The sequence below is a fragment of the Nicotiana tomentosiformis genome, chromosome 1, assembly GCF_000390325.3.
Source record: "Nicotiana tomentosiformis chromosome 1, ASM39032v3, whole genome shotgun sequence".
Taxonomy (NCBI): Eukaryota; Viridiplantae; Streptophyta; class Magnoliopsida; order Solanales; family Solanaceae; genus Nicotiana; species Nicotiana tomentosiformis.
The window spans coordinates 15064584-15086657 of record NC_090812.1 but is presented as its reverse complement, the minus strand read 5'-3'; positions in this window follow the sequence as shown (position 1 = coordinate 15086657).

The window sequence follows — 22074 nt, the reverse complement described above, 5'->3', positions numbered from 1 at the left end:
ACAAATGGTGGAGTGGGAATCGAACGCACACAGCACACTAAAACTCAAGTTGTGCCCCTCAAAATCAACCAAATGAAACTGCCTAATCTTTGAGTCTTATGATATCAATCAACATATATACTCCCTCCGGTCCACAATAAGTAGTCATTGCACCTTTTTATTTTGGTCCAAAATAAGTATCCAGTTACATAATCAAGAAGGAATTGATTTTATCTTTCCAAAATTTACCCTTATTTACATATTCGTCAAGTAACAATTAATTAAGGTTAATTTAGTGAATACATCCTTTTTTCTCTAGGAATTCGTATTTCCTTAATAGGTATGACAAAGTTAAATGATCACTTATTGTGGACCGAAAAAAATATATGTTATTTAAGATATATATACATATATTTTTCTCGAAATTACCGGGCAAGTGACCCCTACCCTAAGGGTAGGTCCGCCACTAATTGTACTTATTTCGGTTGTGTGTTGATTAGCAGCCAAGGAATGATGGAGAAAATAATGGTTAGCTAAATTTGTCAAAGTTTACAGCTAGCGTTTAGTGATTTACATGAATGTCTTTTAAGATAACAAAATTACCAAAATGTTACACTTTAAAATTCTAAACTCGTGAGTTTGAATCTCAAAAACTCAATGAAGTTAGGGTAAAAGTAAACAATATGGCGAAGACTATTTTGTCATGGATGCGTGCAATTTTTCTGGTTTACCGTACAAAATCTCCTTAATGTTATTTCCATGTGTAGATTGCTTGTTACATGAATTTTGTTAGGATTGTTTGTCAATCATGGGTTTGTAAGAGCATATGCTTTATGATTCAAATAATTTCGTTTGATTAAAATTAATTTAAGTGGTCCAATCCCATGGGAAATTATTGTTAATTAAGCTCGATCTTTCAAATGATTCACGGTTGTCCCTTATCTATAATGTATTTTTTTGGGATATGCATCTTAATAATTGTTTATATTCTAATTGACGATGGGCATGACAATACTATATATATGTAGACATATAATAACAGAAGGCAAGGACACCCAACCATATTTACGTTCTTCCTTGACTAATGGTTTATATATAATTCAAAGCTTCTTAAATGTTTTCCTTTGTATAGGATTAATGATGTCGTCCTTTTGTTTCGAAGGATAACGTTTTCTTAGTAAAGAAGGAGAGAGAGAAAAAAATTCATTCAATAATCCCTTTTGCAAAAATATCTTTTTACATGAATACATAAATATAATACTCATATGCTTCATGTAGTCTCGTATTTTCTGATTGGAGGGATTAAGAAAATATTCATTAACTAATGCAATATCAATTGGCCTTTGTTGGTGGTATTAAATAATATCTGCATTATTTTATGTAAAACCTAAAAAATTATATTATGTGAAATAGAAGTGGAACAAGAGCTAGTGCATATATTAACAATATAACGACTAAAGTAATTAAAGACACGAAAAATTAGATGCACACCAAAATCTTCTTCTTATTTGGAGTTCTTTTTAAATGTTTTTTTGGGTCAAAGAAAGCTTATACTATACTATATTATTGCAATAAGAACATCATAAAGTATACAACGTCATTGACAAGCCAAAGTCCGAGGATACAGACTTCCAAGACACTCTATATATTAGTGTTTTCAACAAATATTTGTTATGAAATGAGCAACAGTAATAGAGTCAGAAAAATTATGCTTCTAGTTAAAGTTAGAAAATAAACAAAGGAAACTGTCCTCCGGTATGTAAATGTACGAACACATTTTATGATAGTTCATCCATTTGTTTTTGCATCACAAAAATGAAAAAAAAAAATGCTCGATTGAACAAAAATAAGTTAATAACGTCAATTTTTGTTCAAACTAAGCATAAAACCTCGGGTTTAATTCAACTTAAAAAATTAGCCCGCGAGATGAGTATTTTTCGATGCGAGTTCATTTTTTAATTGGGGAATGATACAAATAGGATACTTTTATGTCAGTGATAATTTGTTTAACCCCGATAATAAAAGTTTTAGAAAAATAGTTTGACGTCAGATTTTAAAGCACGCTCGCCAAATTTTTAACAAGTTACGGTAATTGTCAGGATTTGTGGCCATATCTTGACTAATCACCATATTTTTTTTTAGCATTGTAGTTGACTTCCTGATGCTTTAAAATTATGGCGATTGTGAGGAGCCCATGACTAGGGGTGGGCGTTTGGGTAGTTCGTATTGGATATGAAAATTTCGGTTTGGTTTTTTTAATTTTTGGATTGAAGAAATGGCAATCCAAATCCAATCCAAATAAGTTCAGATTAGATCGGTTTTTTTAAGTTCGATTTCGGATTAATCGGTTTGGATATTATAAATTTTCAGGTTTGAGCGTATAAGTTGAGATGTTTCTACATTTTACAAAAACGAATATCCAAATGAAGTACTCATATTAAATTACTTGAAAAGTTACTCATTCTTATCGCAATCATCCAAATAAAGTATTCAAGAAATAAAATTATTATTAAAAAAAATACAACAGAGACATTAATACGGCCGATAATAAGTAGCAATAGTAAATCATGTCCAAATAGAAAGTATTCTCACAGTAACTTAGTAATTAATATTGAGTATATAAGATAATATCTAATGGGTAAGGTATTTAACTTATTATTATTGACATATGGATAATGGATTAAATATAAGTACAAAATTTTGGATTTTCGAATATCTAAAAATCCGAAGTACCAAATCCAATATCCAATGCGAAACCTAAAAAATCTAAAAATTAAATCCAAAATGCAATCCGTAATCCGAAAATCCAAACCAAAAAATTCGAATTTCGAATTTGACCAAACTATGTCCACCCGGACCATGAACGCTTCCCAAAATTCTAACCAACATACTTCAAAATATTGGCTAGAGGTTAATTTTTCAGCACTTTTTATCAAAATTTAAGCGATAATCCTAAAATGATCTGTCTAGCATAATATTCAGTTTTAAAATAGTGATGGATGTGGGATCTAACAATATTTTACCGGTATTTGAGATTTATATAATAATAAATAAATAAAAAAGAGGTAAAAAACCGCCAAACAGCCAAGTTGTATGATGTGGTCCCCAGTAGTGTCAAGTGGGCATTTAGGAGTGTAGGGCATATAGAGGTGGAGTGGTACTGTAGTATTAGAGGACAACTGCCCCGTGAAATTTTCATTGAGTGGTTGGCTCACATTTGGGGTAACTTTCTTCTCCTCTGTCCATTCCACCTTTTTTAAATCTTTCCACAGCTGTCAATTTTTTTTATGTCTTTTTTGGAACAAAATATGTTTCCCTAAAAACTCTAATTTTACTGTCACTCTGATTAATGCGTGAGATTAAACTCTACTAGCTCAAAGAAAGTTCATCCAATGAAGTAATGAATATTGTTCACCAACTGCAAGAAATTATGTAAACACTTTTCCGGGACCGAACTAGACTTTTCCTAAAGAAAAGAGATTATTGTCTCTCCAAATTAGAATTACAAACTTCAATCAAAACCCATCCTATTAAATTTAGAATTAAGAAGTTACTTAAGAAACTCAAAATAGGGTCGAGTGTTTATAACAAATCAATTCAACTTAGCATGGTTAAGCGTTAATGAAATAAAAATATACATTAATTAATTATTATTATTATTATTATTATTATTATTAAGTGATAGAGTCAATATGCAATCACATGTCATGTTTGTATTAGTTTGGTGGATGTGGGTAAGTTTTTAGGGTAAAAAAATGTAGTAAGAAATAAGGAATAGCACAGTGGGTGGCGCGAGGTCAAAGGAATTACGCCAAAAGGGACAATAGTGCCAACTGTGCAGATTCACACACGTGACATAGAAATGTAGAAATGGATAATGCCTTTATAAATATCAACCCTTGCTTACGTCGGATAATAGGCTTTCCTTTCCGCTTCGTTTGTTTTTTGTTTTTCCTGTTTTTTCTTTGGCCGTAAAGATAGTTTATATCAGTGCATACTATTATGCGGTTAAATAGAGTGCTTATGGGTGCACTTGCAATATATGGATCTTTAGCTATACTTTAACTGTAAAAAGCTTTTTTTTTAAAACAAAAAAAAAAAAAAACTAAAAAAGAAAAGTTTTTGATGAAAAAAGGACAATTTCAACATAGAGGTGTTCCTCGGTCGATACGGTACGGTATTTAAATATTTCGGTATTCGGTTTCTTAAAATGCTATACCAATACCGTACCTAATTAAATTCGGTATGATTTTTCTTCTTCGATTTCGGTTTATTCGGTCCGATAACGTCGTTTTATTCGGTTTGAATACTAATTAGTGCATAGAGTCATAGACCGTAATATTCTTAATTAAAGTACTCAAAAGTACAAAACTAAAAAAAATTGTTGACAAAAGTATTATCCAAAACCAGCAAATATCAACCCAGAGAGAGAAAATTGTACATAAAGGAATAAATTTGATTATTAGAAATGTCTTGTTACTTGCTTAGAGTTAATCGATGAACTTAGAGAATAAAGGAAAGTAAAATTTTAGATTTTTTATATTTATGTTATAATTAATAATATGTGCATTGTGTAATGTAATATATATTTCGATATGGTATCGGTATTCAGTATTTCATTTTAAAATACCAAATATCATACCTAATACTATTTTTTTTAAAAATTAAACCAAATACCATACCGAATAACTAATACCAAAATATCATACCTAATACCAAAATATCGAAAACCAAATACCAAAAATTTCGAATTCAATATTTACCAAATTATACACCAGCCTATTTCAACGGTAAGAATCAATGTCATTGTATGACAAATTGACAATTGACAGCTAACAGGACTTTCTCATACGCAATTAAAAGTATGAGAAATTGCGTTATTTTTCTCTTCCCTTGTGTTGTGAGAAATTTCCCTTTCCTAATGTTATTTTATTTTTCGTCCTAGCTCCTAATATTCCAAACTATTAAATTTCTTTGTCAGATCCAACTAAGGCTCATCTTTCTCACGTCAAATTTTGACTTGATCCAAATTGTCCTACTTTTGTCTAATTGCATGGAGTATCACAATTTGCAGGCCAGCAGGCGTATTATATTAATTAATATTCCTCATGATATGATTCTCAGATCAGTTTAAGTCCATTTTCTATTTTCATTTGATTGCAGTATAGCACCGGACAAAAAGTGAGATGGGATCCAGCATCGTTTCTTTTTCACTTTTTATATAATTTTCAATTCCCAACCCTATCTCATTCATAATTCGTGGATTCGTTTATATAGCACTTAGCTAGTTATCCATCTTAATATTTTCCTCTTTTTTAATCAGATAACAAATCTTTCCCCAACATTATCGGAGTATCAATTGCTTTTCATATGGTAAATCGTAATGAAGAAATTTTCTTTTTTATTTTCCATTATTCGAGTTGGAAATTGGAATAACACAAGAACTAGAAATAATACCCTGACTTCTGATTATAAATTTTTAAAGCACTACTAACCGATAATGAATAATACAAGAAACTATAAGTACAAGCTAAAGATGCAATAATTGTTAATATATTTATGGTTAGGATGATACAAAATATTACACGCAATATTATTGATTAGTTTCTCAATTCTATGAACAGAATAAAATAAATCAAGGTAGGCAGATAAGACATTACTGGTAATTGGCATCTGGCGTTAGCTACTCGTGTCACATTCTTTTGGCACAATTCAATTAGGTTCCGCTAATTATTATTATTATTATTAGTAACGTCGATTTGTTCTATAAAGTCATTATCAGAGAAATGACAGTGAGAATTTGCTTAAGCAAGAAGTCATTTCAAAGTCACCCTTAATCATCTGACTGACGACATCCAATATTGTTTATTTGGAGGTTTTATATAAATTATAAATATAATTAAAAATTAAATCATGTGACACAGAAGAGACACATGCGGCAGGTTTGGACGCAACATAGAGTTATCGGGTTCAACTGAACCCAATACTTTCGTCGCGGAGTATAATTTATGTGTAAAAAATATTAAAATTATAATAAACAGTAGATATGAACCCATAACTTTAAAAATATAATGTGTTCAATAATAAAAACTTTAAATATTGAACCCATTAAATTAAAATTCTAGATCCGCCTCTGATAGGAGGCCGTCACTATCACGGACCAAATTGATGACAAAATTGACCATTTTAATGGTGATGCCACTGTAGTCTTCCGACAGATCACGGTGGCACAAAGGTAATCATACAAATCGAATTGTGATGTTATCGGTTCCAATTTTTCAAGTAAAAATTCAAATCATTTAACCATATATATGATGCAGATTACTGTCAAATGTTTAGGGCTTCATTAGACTCAATGGAGGAGCATTAGAATTTAGAACCTTTATAGTTAAAGATCATTATTCAAAATGGGTCGATATATTTGTGCAAAATCCTGCATACACCAATGTAATTAAACTAATTTTTGATACTTTTTTGATGCTATGTATTTTATGTGATATTGTTCTGCATTTTGACTCAAGTCTAGACCAAAAAATTTAATATCTCGTAATAATATGGATTTCTAACTAAAATTATGTGCTGATACACACATTAATATGTACAACAAAACTTAAGTATATTATTGTGACTTCTTTTAGCAAGCACAGAGATGTCATTTGGTGGTTTTGTGTAGAAACCAGCCAAATTAAAAGGCTGTTCACCGACATTTTCAGTTGGTTTGTCTTCAATCAACCCGTTTGTTTTTATAATCTAGCTCTAAAGATTTTTCTCAAACAACAAGACACAAATACATGTGAACTTTTTTTCTTTTCAAAAAGAAAAATATGAAGGATTTCATGAGCAATCATAAACTTAAAGGAAAAATACGAACAAAAGGTGGAGAATATAATGTTTTAAGTCCATGGTGAAGCAAAGTAGCTTGATCGAGATTCTATTAACAATATCATGTCGAGAACACTTCAGTTGAAAGCAAGTAACGTATTTTTCCATACAAAAAAAAAAAAAAAAAAGAGAGAGAAAAGAAAGTCACAAATTGTATTCAGAAATATTGCAAGATACACGTATTTAACGCGTCCTAAGATTTATTTAGATATTTATCTACAATATAGTAACAATACTATATTTAGTATTTATGGTGTGGTCTAGTCGTCAATGATGTGATAGATGAAAATCATTACAATCTAGGGTTGAAATCCCAATATAGACCAAAAAAGTCAAAAAGGTAGGTAGTGTTTTCTTATCTAAGCTAAGTTTTGGTTTTGGTGGTGAGATTTATAGCAAATTCCGGTAAAATAGTGAAATTACGCGTAAATTGACCCGGAAACTATCTGTATGTATAAAAAGTACAGTATCAATCCGTACGCAAATGCTAATTCAATATGATTCTTCTATATCTGTTTGGTTCAATTGTTTGCTATCACAAAAGAATATATAAGGATATATCGAGCAAAGTGGAAAAAATCTCATATGCAGTAAAGACTAACGATCGACTTTTGTTCACCTAATAATTGGATTACAATATCTTTATGATCACGGTAAGCGAAATATCAGCGCAATTTTAATGGTTGAAGAAAAAGTTGGACAATTTCTTTATTTTCAATTATGTATATATTGACAGAGAATTAGAAAAGCAATGGTATTGTACATATCTGGAAGAAGAAAAGGATAAGGGACATATCTTATGGTCCTCTAAAAGATGTCACGTTGACTGGTCAATAATTGAAGACAAACTTTCTCATATTGGATATGAAAAACTACGAGTATGAAATTTATGGTCTTCAGTGCTTACACCAATATTTTATTAATTGATTGTAAATACAAAATAACTGACAATAATTTCCTCACTCCGACAGTAGATGAAATTGCAATTACTTGACATCTAGAAATAATGATACACTAAAAAGAATGTGAAGTACATTCTAATACAGAGAGAATATAATTAATTATCTAAACTTAGTACAATGTCAAATAGTCACTCCTCTACTGTTGCAACCTTCCAATTCTCATTGCTGAGGTCCATGCTGTTTGGACATAATTATTTTCAGGAAATGTAAACTTGAAGCAAAAGGAATATATATAGTAGCTAGATCTATAATAATTCTAGTGTTGAATCTTAATTTACATGCTGTTTTCAATCTCCTTATAATTCTATTTCACTGTTGTGTTACTCATATAGTAATAATGAATTGGCAACCCTCTAGTTCAGCGTAGTTGGGTTCCCATTTTATTTTATTTTTTCCCTCTTTTTTTTTGAATGACTTTATGAATGGTATTTTGATAAGTTTTACAACAAGCATAAGTGTAACTGCAGAACAAATTACAAATAGTTATGGAACGACCACTTTGGCTAGTTTTGTGGAGAATTAAGAACCAGATCAATCAACTTTTAGGAAGAATCTCTCTATATATATGTGTGTGTGTTTTATTCTGTGAAATTTGAATTCAAAATCGAAATAAAATTTAATATTTGAATCCTTAATTGAAGAAAATAATGCAATTAGCAGAAACATATGGTGAGGTTGTTGTCACATGGGAGGTAGTCTCAACTAAAAAGCTACTGGAGAAAAATCTTACATTTAAGACAAAAGCTAAAGCCGAGTTTCGAGATTATCCAATAAGCAACTTTCTTTTTTGAAAATAACGCCCTACTTTTAATTCTCTGATTACTATTTAGAAAAAAAGGAGGCAGATTCCGAAAAGTGACAATCATGAAAAGATGCACTAATAAAAAAAAGATAGCACAACTATTCAATATTCTTATAAAAGATCCCACCCCAATAAGATATGATATAGACAATTTAACTTAATATAAGGATCAGTGACTTATTTTGTAATTCGAACTCGTGACTTTAAAAAATAGTGTAGTAGCTTTAATTTCCACGAACTTTTAAGGCATGGCAAGGAGCAGGAAGTGAACTTGGTTGGCCACTTTAGGGCCCTAGATAGTTAAGGTCAGTTCATGGGCACAATCACCTTAAATGTTGGTTAAACCTCAAACTCATTGCCTCTTCAAAACAACCCAATCATAAATCCTCAAATGGCCTTTCCATCTTTTCTCTGAAACTTCTGCCCAAAATTGACCCCACTGATCATGCTTCTGTATCTATTTTGGTTTCCTTTTTCTTTTTCTTTGGCTAAATCACAAGTATACTGCCCAAAGGCCAAAACTTTTACATGCCATTATCGTCTCATCGAGGTACAATTTCAAATTTAACCCATATATGAGTAATCCGTTTAATAATTTAAATGTAATTCATTTATCAAAAGGTTTAAGTGTAGCTCACATCAATTCATTTAAAAGTTGACCTGACCGACCATTTAACAGCTTCATTAAACACGATAGAAAATTAGCACCATGTTAATAATTAACCTATTGTAAGTTCATTGAAAGGGGGATTAGGTAGATCTCTTTGGGCTTTCTTGATTATCAGATTTCTTGTTTACTGAAAACTTGAAAAGTCTGAAACATACTATTAAAGACCGTTAGAAATTAGCTCATACTATAAGAGAAAAATAGGTAAGAGCAGGTGAATATAACATGGAGATTTTCATACCTTTTGACTAACAGTCTTTTTTTTCTTCAACTAATCACTTACCTACATATAGGAAATCTAATGTATAAATCTTTTTTTTACGCCTCCCGAGGCTCCCTATTTGCTCCCTCTATGACTCGAACCTGCGATCTCAGAGTTAGAGGCAAAGGATGTTTACCACGTATAAATCTAAACACCTCCTTTTTCTATTTTTCACATTTCTTCTTAGGGTTATAAGGGGTAGGAGTTGGTTGATTGATTTGTTGGGTGAGTAGTTAGCCAGTCGATTTCATCATTATATATTTTGTGTTTTCTGATCTCTTGATTCAAATGGATGATTTAGGCACAGCCAAGTAATTATAGGGTCTTAATGACTCTAGTCTAGTCTAAATCCATGTACAATGTATGTTTTTCATGAAATTATATTAAGAAATGGACCACTTTTGGGGACAAGAAAGTAGAAAAACTTGCTTTGCTTAGTTGGCCCATTGTTTAGGCCCAAATAATTAAATGCAGGGCTCATCAATGATCATTTAGATTTTCTCATCAAGTGCATTATATGGAAAAGCAAGTGTAGTGGTTATGTCTGGAGAAGCAATTATTTGAGAGAGTGACAGAGATATGTAAGTTATGAGTGCTTCAATCTTATCCAAAGTGGGTTTCCAATTTATTATGATTTTAACTTGGGATGTAAGGGAACTTTTATAGACAAATTTATGCCATTTCCCTTCACAAGAAAAAAAAGAGAGTGAAAAATAAGACACTTAAAAGTAAAAATTCCATATTCTTTTTTTACAATATAGACTGAGAAAAGTTTAGTCAAACCATCAAGCTTATGATTAAAATTAGAATATCCAGAATATGAGGAAAACTTTTAGATGTTTAAAACAAATTTGTAACTTTTGATTTGACTAATTTTCATAAACATTAAGTTTGATGTAATGAGCTGATTAAATACAACTAATAAGGTCCTCTCCTCCTCTTCTTTCACCCAAAAAAAAAAAGGCATTCTTTTAGCAAACAATGATCAGGCATTTTTTGTGTGTGTTTTTTCTTTTTCATATTGTCTGGATAACTTTAAACTCAGCTATGTCAGACATTTGTAGGAAGATAAATGTGAAAAGTCTTAAAACTCTACTATAGTGAAAGAAAGGAAATATATGTTGCAGAAAAAAGGATAAAATAAATATATGCAGAATTAATATTCTAATATAAAAAAAAAAGGCTGTAAATTCAATGAATGATATCCAATAAAATTGAAGGCTGCGGAATTCACTGGAAATACAGACCTTGGAAATATCCTTGTTCCTACTTGGGCTTAATACATCAGTCTTTTTGGGCTAAAACAAAAATTGAATGAATAAGGCCGCAAAATAGTTGGGCTGGTAACCAAACCTCAAGGGATTTGATTTAGAGGAATTTTCAGAAACCACTATTGTTTAGTGGCTATTAACTTTTTATAACTACCATATACATAATTACTTCCTATAGCTACTATTCAGTTGTTACGGTAGTGTAGTCGTTGTATTCGCGCCGCTGTATTCATGAATACAGCAGCAAAAAACGCCTAAAAACAGGGTAGTCCAGCTGTACGTGCATGTATTCACATGTATTCGCGCCATGTATCCATGAATACAACAGCAAAAAGCGCCTAGAATCATGGCAACCCAGCTGTATGCGCATATATTCACATGTATTCGCGCTGCTGTATTCATGAATACAACAATAAAAAGCGCCTAGAATCAGGGCAGTCCAGCTGTATGCGCATGTATTCGCGCCATGTATTCATGAATACAGTAACGATAATCACCTTTAAAATAGGTATGTCCAACTGTCTAAGAGAGAAAAAACATAAAATAGCGTATTTAATGTTTCAATGATAGTATATACCATAAATACTTATTTTGCTATAAAATATAAAAGGTAACTATAAAAATTAATATTTTAAAATAATTTTGATTTATAATAAATAGGGTATATGCCTTTGCTATAAGTGGTAAAATTTACTTTGATTGATTTACTTGTGGAATTGAATGGGCTTTTGTTTTTGTTGCACATGTAGAATTACCAAGTCACTCTTACTTGTCTTCTTCCAACTTTACCAAGCAGACAAGTCACAAAGTTTACTGAGTTGAGTCAACGAGAAACTAACGATAGTATTGGTTGGGATCTAATCTCCATCATTGCCCACATATTCGAGGTTTGAAAATGAAAAACTTTTTGGTAAAGAATGCTTTACTCTTTTAGTAGGTCTGTTTTAGTCGAATACTGAATTTTGGATAGCAATACGGATATCGAAGCAAGGAAATGAAACTAAATTTTAGTAAGTCTTCTGTGCCACTTCCACTAATGACCTGATCAAGGTCAAGGATTTTGCCGTGATCCATGTGCTTGGAGGTATATATCACGTCCTACTTTGCGACTTCTTGGCTCCAAAACTTAATGAAATTAATCTAATGTTGACTTTGGTCATAGTTTTTGTGCTATTGGAACGGTATACTTCTAATACAAATATAGAGTTTAGATTAAACTGAATTTTCTTTTACAATACGACTCAAGAACAAAGGTGCTAATCCTACATTAGCTTGGTTTATGCATCACATGTATGTAAATAAGCATTTTGAAAGGGAGCTTTGGAACAACTGTAAAGTTATTTTCATGTGATTTATAGGTTACGGGTTCAACTAATGAAAAATTTATTAATACTTAAATTTGGGTAGACTAATCACGTCACGTTCCTTTTTCCAACCTTGCGTGAATGCAGGTATATCGGGCTATCCTTTGGGTAAATAAGCATTTCCCTATCAAAGTGACTTATTTAAATCCTAAACTATGCTAAAAATATTCCAAGGGGGACATCATTACACGTTTATTGGGTGGTTGTATCATATGGAACGTTCAAAATAATTGTGTTATTTGAATATGTTTAACTTGTCTACTCAATAGCAGACGAACATCATCATGCACGTGCGCCACTTTGTTTAAAGTGAAAAGCCAGGGAGAAAGAATTAGAGACGTTTGGACCTAATTTTCAAACTTTATACAAATGGACAAAATAAATATGTGTAATCCACCCTTACTTTTAAGTCTTGAACTACTCCTTCCAATGATTAATTATATTATATATTTTTGTTTTAGACTGATCTTATTAGTATAAACCTTTTTTCACTTATTAATACGATTACATTATTTTATTAGAAAAGATATATCAAGACCTACTTTATTCTAAAGAAAATTTAAATTTCGGGGAATGACTTTATTTTAACTTTTGAACCCGCTTTTATTTAAATATATGTTAAACTTCAACTTTCCTTTTGGTAGTCCAAACTAAGGGTGTCAAGTGGGCCGGTCCCGGACTTAAACGGGCCGGTCTAAATGGTCCCAAATTAAACTGGTTAAACGGTCCCGGGCTAAACGGTCTTTTTGTAGGGATCGGCCCAGGACCGAGACCGTTTGGTCCCGGACTAAACGATTCTGGCCCGCGGACTAAATGGGCTAAATGGGCTAAGTGGGCCCAACGGATTTTTTTATTAAAAAATTAAATAGATATTAGAGACAAAAGGATATTAAAAAAAAATATCTAAAGCAATGCTTTGTAAATTTTATTATAGAATTGTGACCTAAATTTTATTTAACATACTAAATTTTAATATTCAATATTTAATATCGAATATAGCTTTTATATATATATATATATATATATATATATATATATATATATATATATATGCTATATTCGATAAGCTATATATACATCTTATATAGCTTATATAAAATATATATATAGTATATATAAAATATATATATAGTATATAAAATGTATATACTATATATATATATATAGTGTGTATATATATATATATATATATATATTATCGAATATAGCTTATATATTATACACTTAGTAACAATAAAGTAAGCAATAATAGCAATTATAGAAGGAAATTAGAGAGAGATTGTGATATATTGATGATTTTGTAAGAAAAATGAAAGAATGAAGGGGTATTTATAATTGAAAATAAGGAAAAAATATAATTATAAAAAGTTTGGGGTTAAAACAAAGTTGGGGGGTTAAATGACTATTTTATAAATAGCCAACGACTATTTTTGGCAGCCCAACGGCTATTTTTATATTTTTTTTAAATATAACCGTTGGGACCGTTTGGTCCGCTAAGGGACCGGTCTGGTCCCGGTCCCTGGCGGGCTAATTGGTCCCGGGCATGGCGGGCCCAAAGCATAGGACCGACCTACGAGATCGGCCCAGACCCACTAAAACCGGGTCAAACGGTCCTAGCTCATTTATCCCGTTTGGCCTATTTGGCCCGCGGTCCTGGGCCGGTCCTGCCACTTGCCACCCTTAGTCCAAACTAGAAGGGACACCTAACTTGGAACCTTGTCCCACAAAAATATTAAAAATATGTTGGAGTAAATTGTACAAATGCTCACATAATTATGAGTATTTTTTTTTTATCACAATCACGTAACTATATTTTTTAACAGAAAAATCACAAAAATTTCACCATTCTAACACAAAAACTCATAACTATTGAAAAATTCAAGTTTTCAATGCGATAATTATTTACTCCATATTTTTCGTTTTTTCATTTTAATCTAATAAATATTGGCCTAATTAAAAGGGGCCCGGCATGACCCAAAACACGTACACGTATGTATTAATCAATGTCAATTAATTGAGAAGAATTTATCACAATATATTATTTCTAATACAGTGATAACTACTAATGCTTCAATCCCAATTTATGTGGTGGTTGTAAGAATTTCGAAAGTCAAATAAGTATTTTTTACCATAATATTTTCATATGCTTTTTAAATATTTGAGACCTATTTTTTCGGTAGCAACTTGAACAATTTCAAGATCATGTATAGCTCTTCTCACAATATCTTGTTAAACAATGTTATGTAAAATACGTACAACACCAAGAAAAAATAAAACTAGCAGTCTAGCACATGTAAAGGACCATGGGTGTTTATAATTTTACCTTCTACAAGTATACTAATTAATAATTCAAAATATTTAAAAATTATATGAAAAATCACAGTTAAAGAAAAACTCGTTTAACTCTCGAAATCCGTATACCGCTACATAAATTGAGACGGTGGGAATACTAAATGCATCGGAAGTGGAGTAATATCTTGTGATAAATTCTTTCCAATTCATTGATTGTTTTTGTTGTTGATTGATTGATTTATACAGATGAATTTAGGTCGGGTCGGTCATCTTTTCATTAGGTTAGTATTTATTAATTAAAATAAGAAAATAGAAAATATGGAGTAAAAAAATATTGCATCGGAAAATTAAATTTCCCGGCAATTGTGACTGTAGGTGGTGAAAATTTTGTAATTTTCTATTGGAAACATAATTATATGATTATGTTGGAAAAAGTACTTAATAAGGATATGACTATTTATGAATGTAATTGATATAGACCGAATAATGTAGATAATTAATATGGCATTTGTCCCACGAAAGGAAAAATAACTAATTGATATGGACTGAATATTGCGGCTGTTATCCAAATTTGAATTTTCACGTCACATATTGCGTTAAATTGTGGTTTATCGCTTAATTAACGGATACTGGTCGATGTCTTGGATTTTCTTTGAACTTCTTTGATAAGTCTTTATCATTTTTAGGTATCTTCTTGGACTTACTGGTAAGGTTTCGATATAATCCTTCACCCCCCCCCCCCCCCCCCCAAACAAACACATTTTTTTAATATAAGAAAACAGCTGGATTTTTGTCTACATAGAATGGTAAAGACGAGGACATACTAAACAGTTTCAATTAAATAAAGGGTAAACAAATAGCAGCTATATTAGTAATTCTGTAGACAACTTTACATGCTTCTAAGTGAGCATATTTGAACATTGCGTAACATTTCTTAAGAATTCCAAAATTTGAGTTCGAAGCAGTTGGTTTGTTGAGTTTGATAGTGAATCAGTAATATATATGTTAGTATTTTCTAAACATATTAAAAACTATGTTATTCAATTTGAAACGACGTAAACTTAAAGAATATTACAAATAACAATTTCAGCAAAACATGACCAAGTTTAATGTTCACTGCAATTAATCATTATAAACTATGCACAATATAATGTACTTCCTTTGTTCATTTTTACTATAGTCTCTGATTATCCAATATTCAAGGCACCAATTTTGACTGTTGTGCCTTTATTAGGTTGATTTAGCAAGGCATTAATATGCTAAAATAGTGACTTCTATTTAATTTAACCCAAGTCTTTGTATAGTTCTCTATATTTCATTTAACTCTTCTGGAAAATGGCCCCTCAAGCTTTATTGAATAGTCAGATCTTTTGTATAAAGTGTAATACCCTTTTTAGGACATATTTATTTGAGTGCTTAACTTTAAGAAGCATTGTCCTTAAAAGTCTTTGAACAATCAAAACCATAGTGAAACACACATGCATGCCTAACTTGACATCTTTTATTTTATATTATATAAGAGAAGGGAGGAAATGATCTGTCCCCTAACTTTGGCTTTGCTCGCTTTTAGTACAAATCTGAACAAGATCAAATAAAAAGTTCACAAAATATATTAAAAAACTAAAACTAACAGCATTATCAGCAAGGACAACAACAATTCTATATATGCTGCGCTTAGATATTGTAAATGGAAGTAGTAAAGAAAGTGTTTAAAGAGGTTACCATAAAACCTTTCAAATCACGTGCGATTGATCTCAAATTTAAACACAAGTCACATTCGACATTACGAACCTACTCCAACTTCCGAAACCGAAATCCGACCATGATATCACAAAGTCCACTCCCGGTCAAACTTTCCAAAAACCTTCAAATTTTTAACTTTCGCCAAATGACCCCGAAATGACCTACGGACTTTCAAATCCACTTCCAGACGCGCTCCCAATACCAGAATCACCATACGGAACTATTCCCAGACTCAAAATCCCAAACGGACATAGATAACATTGAAATACGCCTCAACCCAATTTTTATGAAATTCTTCCAAAATGCCAACTTCCACAATAGGCGCCGAAACGCTCCCCGATCATCCAAAAACCGATCCGGGCATACACCCAAGTCCAAAATCATCATACGAACCTGTTGGAACCATCAAATCCCGATTCCGATGTCGTTTACTCAAAAATCACACTTTAGTCAATTCCTTCAACTTAAGGCTTCCGAAATTAGAATTTTCTTCCCAAATCAACTCCGAACTTCCCGGAATTAAAATTGAGGGATGGATAGATGTTACAGATGATGAATTAATTTCTTTTATATGTCTGTCACTTTATCTTTGTTAGTGATGTCTGCCTATAATGATAGATAAATCAAAAACTTTTCGTTCAACTTATTCTTTCAATTGAAATTGAGATTTTTGCCTATCCTCCTATTTTATTTTGAAAATTTTGAAACTTAGGTAAGTGCTTTTTAAACATATGTATAAAAATAATATATTTCATTTAATTTAGCCCATCCATACTTACTATAACTAGTTATTTCGATTTTCTATTAGCGGCTTTAACTATAACCTCAGCTCCATTTATTGGTCTGAGCAAGATACGATTTATTTAAATTGAATATTTAAAATGAACAATTCCGACCACGCGTACAAGTCATAATACCTGAAGTGAAGCTGCTCAGGGTCTCAAACCATTGAATGACGCGCTAGAGCTCAAAACGACTGGTCGGGTCGTTACATTCTCTCCTACTTAAACATACGTTCGTCCTCGAACGTGCTAAAATCTGCTCTGGAGTTTGTCCGAAATTATTATTTAACACCTCGTGCACCTACCCGTGGTACCACAACCAAGTTGAGCACATTTGTTCGAGCAAACCTGAAAATCCTCCCTTTTATCTAGTCAAATAAGCCTTAGGGCCAAATTCCAATATCTGAAATTCTCTACCATGTCCGTTTCCAGCATACGAATACCGTATCCTTCACTACATGATGTACCTACACATGATGGTATACCCTTACTGTATTCTTACTATGCACCGCGTAACTCATTTTCCTAAGGCAATCTTTCCAAGGCACAACAACTAAAATTTTTAGTGACCCGAAGCCCGTAGTGTACCTCACCATCAATTAAGCCTTGCTTTAACTTTCACAATACTGCCACGACAGAGAAGACGTGTAGAACTCATAACTACCTGTCGAATCACAATTTATGGAGTCTCTCCTCCCGACAAGAACCACTACCTCATTCTGGACTGAATAACAATATTTACTCTTTAATATGTTTCATATAAATCTGATCGCACTAATCCTAGGTCCAATAATCTTGTCTCACCTAGTACAAGCTGCTCAGAGCCAAAAGTCTCATAGGATGCCACAATGTACCAACAAGCTACAAACTCGAATGTGATACATAAGAAAACGAACTCTGAAAATATCTATTCAACCCACACAACTAATTTAAACAACCGGAAAGATGTCATGAACCTTCTTGAGAAAATGAGAAGCAAAACACACAATAATAGGTATGGGAAACTATACTCAATAACACACACTGTTGTGGTGTGCAACCCGATTCACACATGATACCGTTGCGGCGTACAACCTGATCCAACCATGATACCCGTGGCGGCGTGCCACCCGATCCAAATAACATATCCGTGGCGGCATGCCACCCGATCCAATTATATACCCGTAGCGGCGTGCCACCCGATCCAACCATATACTCGTTCTGCAAGACCTTCCGTGAATCTGGAGCTACTTATTCCCTTCATCTAGTACTGCACCGCATACCCAATGATAACATAGAACATTCCAAGTCCTTAGGCACTGTACTCAAATTCTTGAATCCACCAGGACCACTGTTGAAAGTCACCCACTCTGTCTTGGTCCCGAGTATAAGCCAAACTCTAGCACTCTTGCCAGCATGTGAACATCCTATCAAAGAAGCACCCAACTGAATTCTTTTCCCTTGTACATTACTTCCACCAGAAGTAGAAACTCTGAGTCTTCTTAAAACTAAACATGAACCGATAAGGCCCAAGTATAGCACACATTCCTTTAATTCTGTGCTCAAATTACCACTGATATTTTCTTTCCTTAGTCGTAATAACCCACCAATATGCCGATAATCCGAAACCTCACAAGTAGGCAACCATGCAATCCAATCGTAGACGGTGGGGCTCTCCCACTTAGCTTGAAGCTACAATTATATAACCTCAGAACCCACCATTATTCCTCCTTCCTCATATACATGAGCCTGCACAATCGACCTGCCAATTTTCTCGAAATCCTCATGTTAAACATTTCGTGAACATTCTGAATTACTAGCCACATTCGCATATTCGACCTTTTACTAGATAGCCAGTAGAATTTTTCGTAGAAGCTCCGTCAACACCACGAAATCAGCAAACCATCCTGATCCCGTGCTTATTCACGAGCTGTACAAGTCTGTTCACTCCCCATTGACATCAACTAAAGGTGCGATAATACATTTCAAATATGAAAGTCATGTTGCATCCCACTTCATATCAAGCAATATTTATTATTGCGATTATTCAATGATATTCATCTTTATACAAAGGAATTGTATTTATTCCCTTTGTCCTATTTTAACCGTCGAGGCATAGAACATGAAATTCTTGTATGATCACTTGGTTAATTAGCGATAACAATTCCTGATAATATGCGTGTAAAGTTTTTTCGTATCGAATGCATTGTGTGATGTGTTTACAAATAAATTTTACTTATATTCTTTAATATGTATTTTTTCCTCAATAATAATTCACTTAATAAGAGTGAATTAATATGGTTGATGTAAAAACGGGTAAGTTTTTATCCATTTTTTCCTTCATCTACTTAATTGATTGTCGTGCCCGTGAGTAGACTGGAAAATTGATATTCGACCGAGTATTTTGCTACGACTCTGATTAAATGTCCAGACTGTTCAAACCTAAGTATATAATCCAAAAAATGGTGCCTTACAGCCAACAGAAGTTTTGACGAATGAGGAAACAAAATAAATGCAACGGACACAAAAAGTTTCAATTAATTTCACCACTGGAAATAAGAATTAAGAAAGAAATAAAAACAGACAAATGGTGATATGGAACGTGAGTTGGAAGAAGCAGTAGGGTAATTTTTCCACAAATGGAACAAAAACACATTAAATTCTGTCATAAAGCCAAACACTGACTCGCACGAACAAAGCTGCTTTCCAATACTATTTCCTACACTATTCATCCCACTATGGCTCTTGGCTTGGCCCCATTATTGAATATTGGGCGTGCGTCTTTGACCCCAAACTTACCGTTTTAGCTTAACGACGACAACAAAATAGAAAAACCAATAATTAGTCTATATATCATCTAAAATGATACTTTCACAATATTTCTTTTTTCTTTCTAAAAAGGCTATACGTAACTAAGTGGGCGTCTGAACATAACAATTGTAAAATTTCCAAAAAAAAAAATATGAAAATTATTTTTTAAGTGAAAATAGTATTCGAAAGTTAGAGTTGTGTTTGAACATGAATACAATTTTGGGCTGTCTTTGAATTTTTGTAAGTGATTTGGAGTGAATTTTTTTGAAAAATAGCCTTTTGAATTTTTTCAAAATTTTAAAATATTCTGAAATTCATCTTCAAGTGAAAATTGAAGATTTCATGGCCAAACGCTGATTTCGAAAAAATGTGAAAAATTTTGTATGTACAAACGACCCCTAAATAGAAATTCCATGGACCTTTTTCTAACTTCGACCTCAAATATTATCTTTTCCCTTTTTTTTCTTTTCTAATATAAACTTCAAATCTTGTACAAACAATAAGAAAAAAAAGATTAATATTAAAAGAAATTAATAAAAGGGAATTGATTTTGATAAAGGTTGATCTGGATATCAGCCTCTAAAATTTTATATAGCTAGTATAATTTGCAAATACCAGCGAAATCGACCGGTAATCTCGAATAAAAAATAATCTCTTTAGTTTCTTGTTTAGTATAGTAAGGATTAATTAGATAAGTACATTAATTAAGCTCCTCTCATATTCTATCAAGTCTTAACTAGTACTGTAATTTCAAAGCTAATTATTTGTAAACCTTGTGTAACAACCAAAGCATCATGAACTTGCTAAACTTTATTTTAAAATGTACACGTTGCTCTAAATAGCCAAAACAATTTATTTTTTAAAAACTAAACGATCACAAATATGAATTAATAAAAACATCTAAAACTAATTATATAAGATAAGACATTTGACAGATAAGATAAATATATGCAAGTATCAAAATCGCTTTACAGGGTGTTTTAGATGTTTTAATTTTTCTCTCGCATATAAATATATTTTATATCGAGTAGATTCAAATTTGTGTAAAATTGGGATGCTAATTTTAAATAGATGTTCAATCGAAAATTATATCATTCTTTTTTGCCACATATTAAAAATAAAAATGTGTTAAATAAAATAAGATAGAAAGGAACATTATTTTTCTTTTTTAGGTCAAAGTAAGTTGAGGTCGAAGATTATGGTACAAAGTTAGATAGCCGATCGTTTGTCTTGTTTATACCTGTAGTTTTAGTGCACAACTTAGTTGTTAGTCTTGTATTGTCTTATTCTTATATTTTTGTTATTACTTATTATTTCTTTCGCTTTGGTTTTCTGACTGGTTTGCTGATGTTGTTGCTGGTTGTTACTCCTTACTTCTTATCCTTCCTAGGCCTTTTTATCCTTTTTACCTTTTATCTTTTTTGAACCGAAGTTATACCGGAAACAATCTCTTTACTTTCTCAAAGATAGGGGTAAAGTCTACATATATGCTACTTTTCCCATACCTATCGATGAGATTACTTTATTATTGTTATAGTTGTTGTAGGTCAAAGTGAGTAATAATTAGTATCGTGTGATCAAGACACTAAGGGCGTGTTTGGCACGAAGAAAAATATTTTTCGGGAAATATTTTCCAATTTTCTCATATTTTGTTGACTTAAAAGTTTAAAAAATATTTTTTCTATCAAGAGAAAGAGAAAATATTTTTCAAAACTGTTTTTCAACATTCCCCACCCTATTCCCTATCCCCACCCCCCACCAACCCAACCCCACTCATCCCAACCCCTGCCCCACCCCTCACCCCAATCCTAAATAAAAATATTACTAATAGTACTTTCTTTTCATGTTATAGATAGATTGTTTTTTTATTTCAACAAATTAGTATTTTCTTTTCATGATATAAAGAAAATATTTTTTTTATTTTAATTAAAAAAATACTTTCTTTTCATGATGCAGAAAAAATATTTTCTTTTATTTTAACAAAATGAGTATTTTTTTTTCTGATGTAGAAAAAATATTTTCTTTCATTTCAACGAAATGAGTATTTTCTTTTCATGATGTAGAAAAAATATTTTATTTTCTTTCAATAAAACGAGTACTTTATTTTCATGTTCTAGAAAGTGTACTTTCTTTATCAACAAAGAAAAGAATATTTTTTTTTAGCTACGGAGCACAAATTTCAAACATTATTTTTGCGTAAAAAAGTAAAGTAGCACATTAGTTTCTTTGGTTTTGTGTGAATTTTTAGAAGAATAATTAAATTTTTGAAAAATTAGAG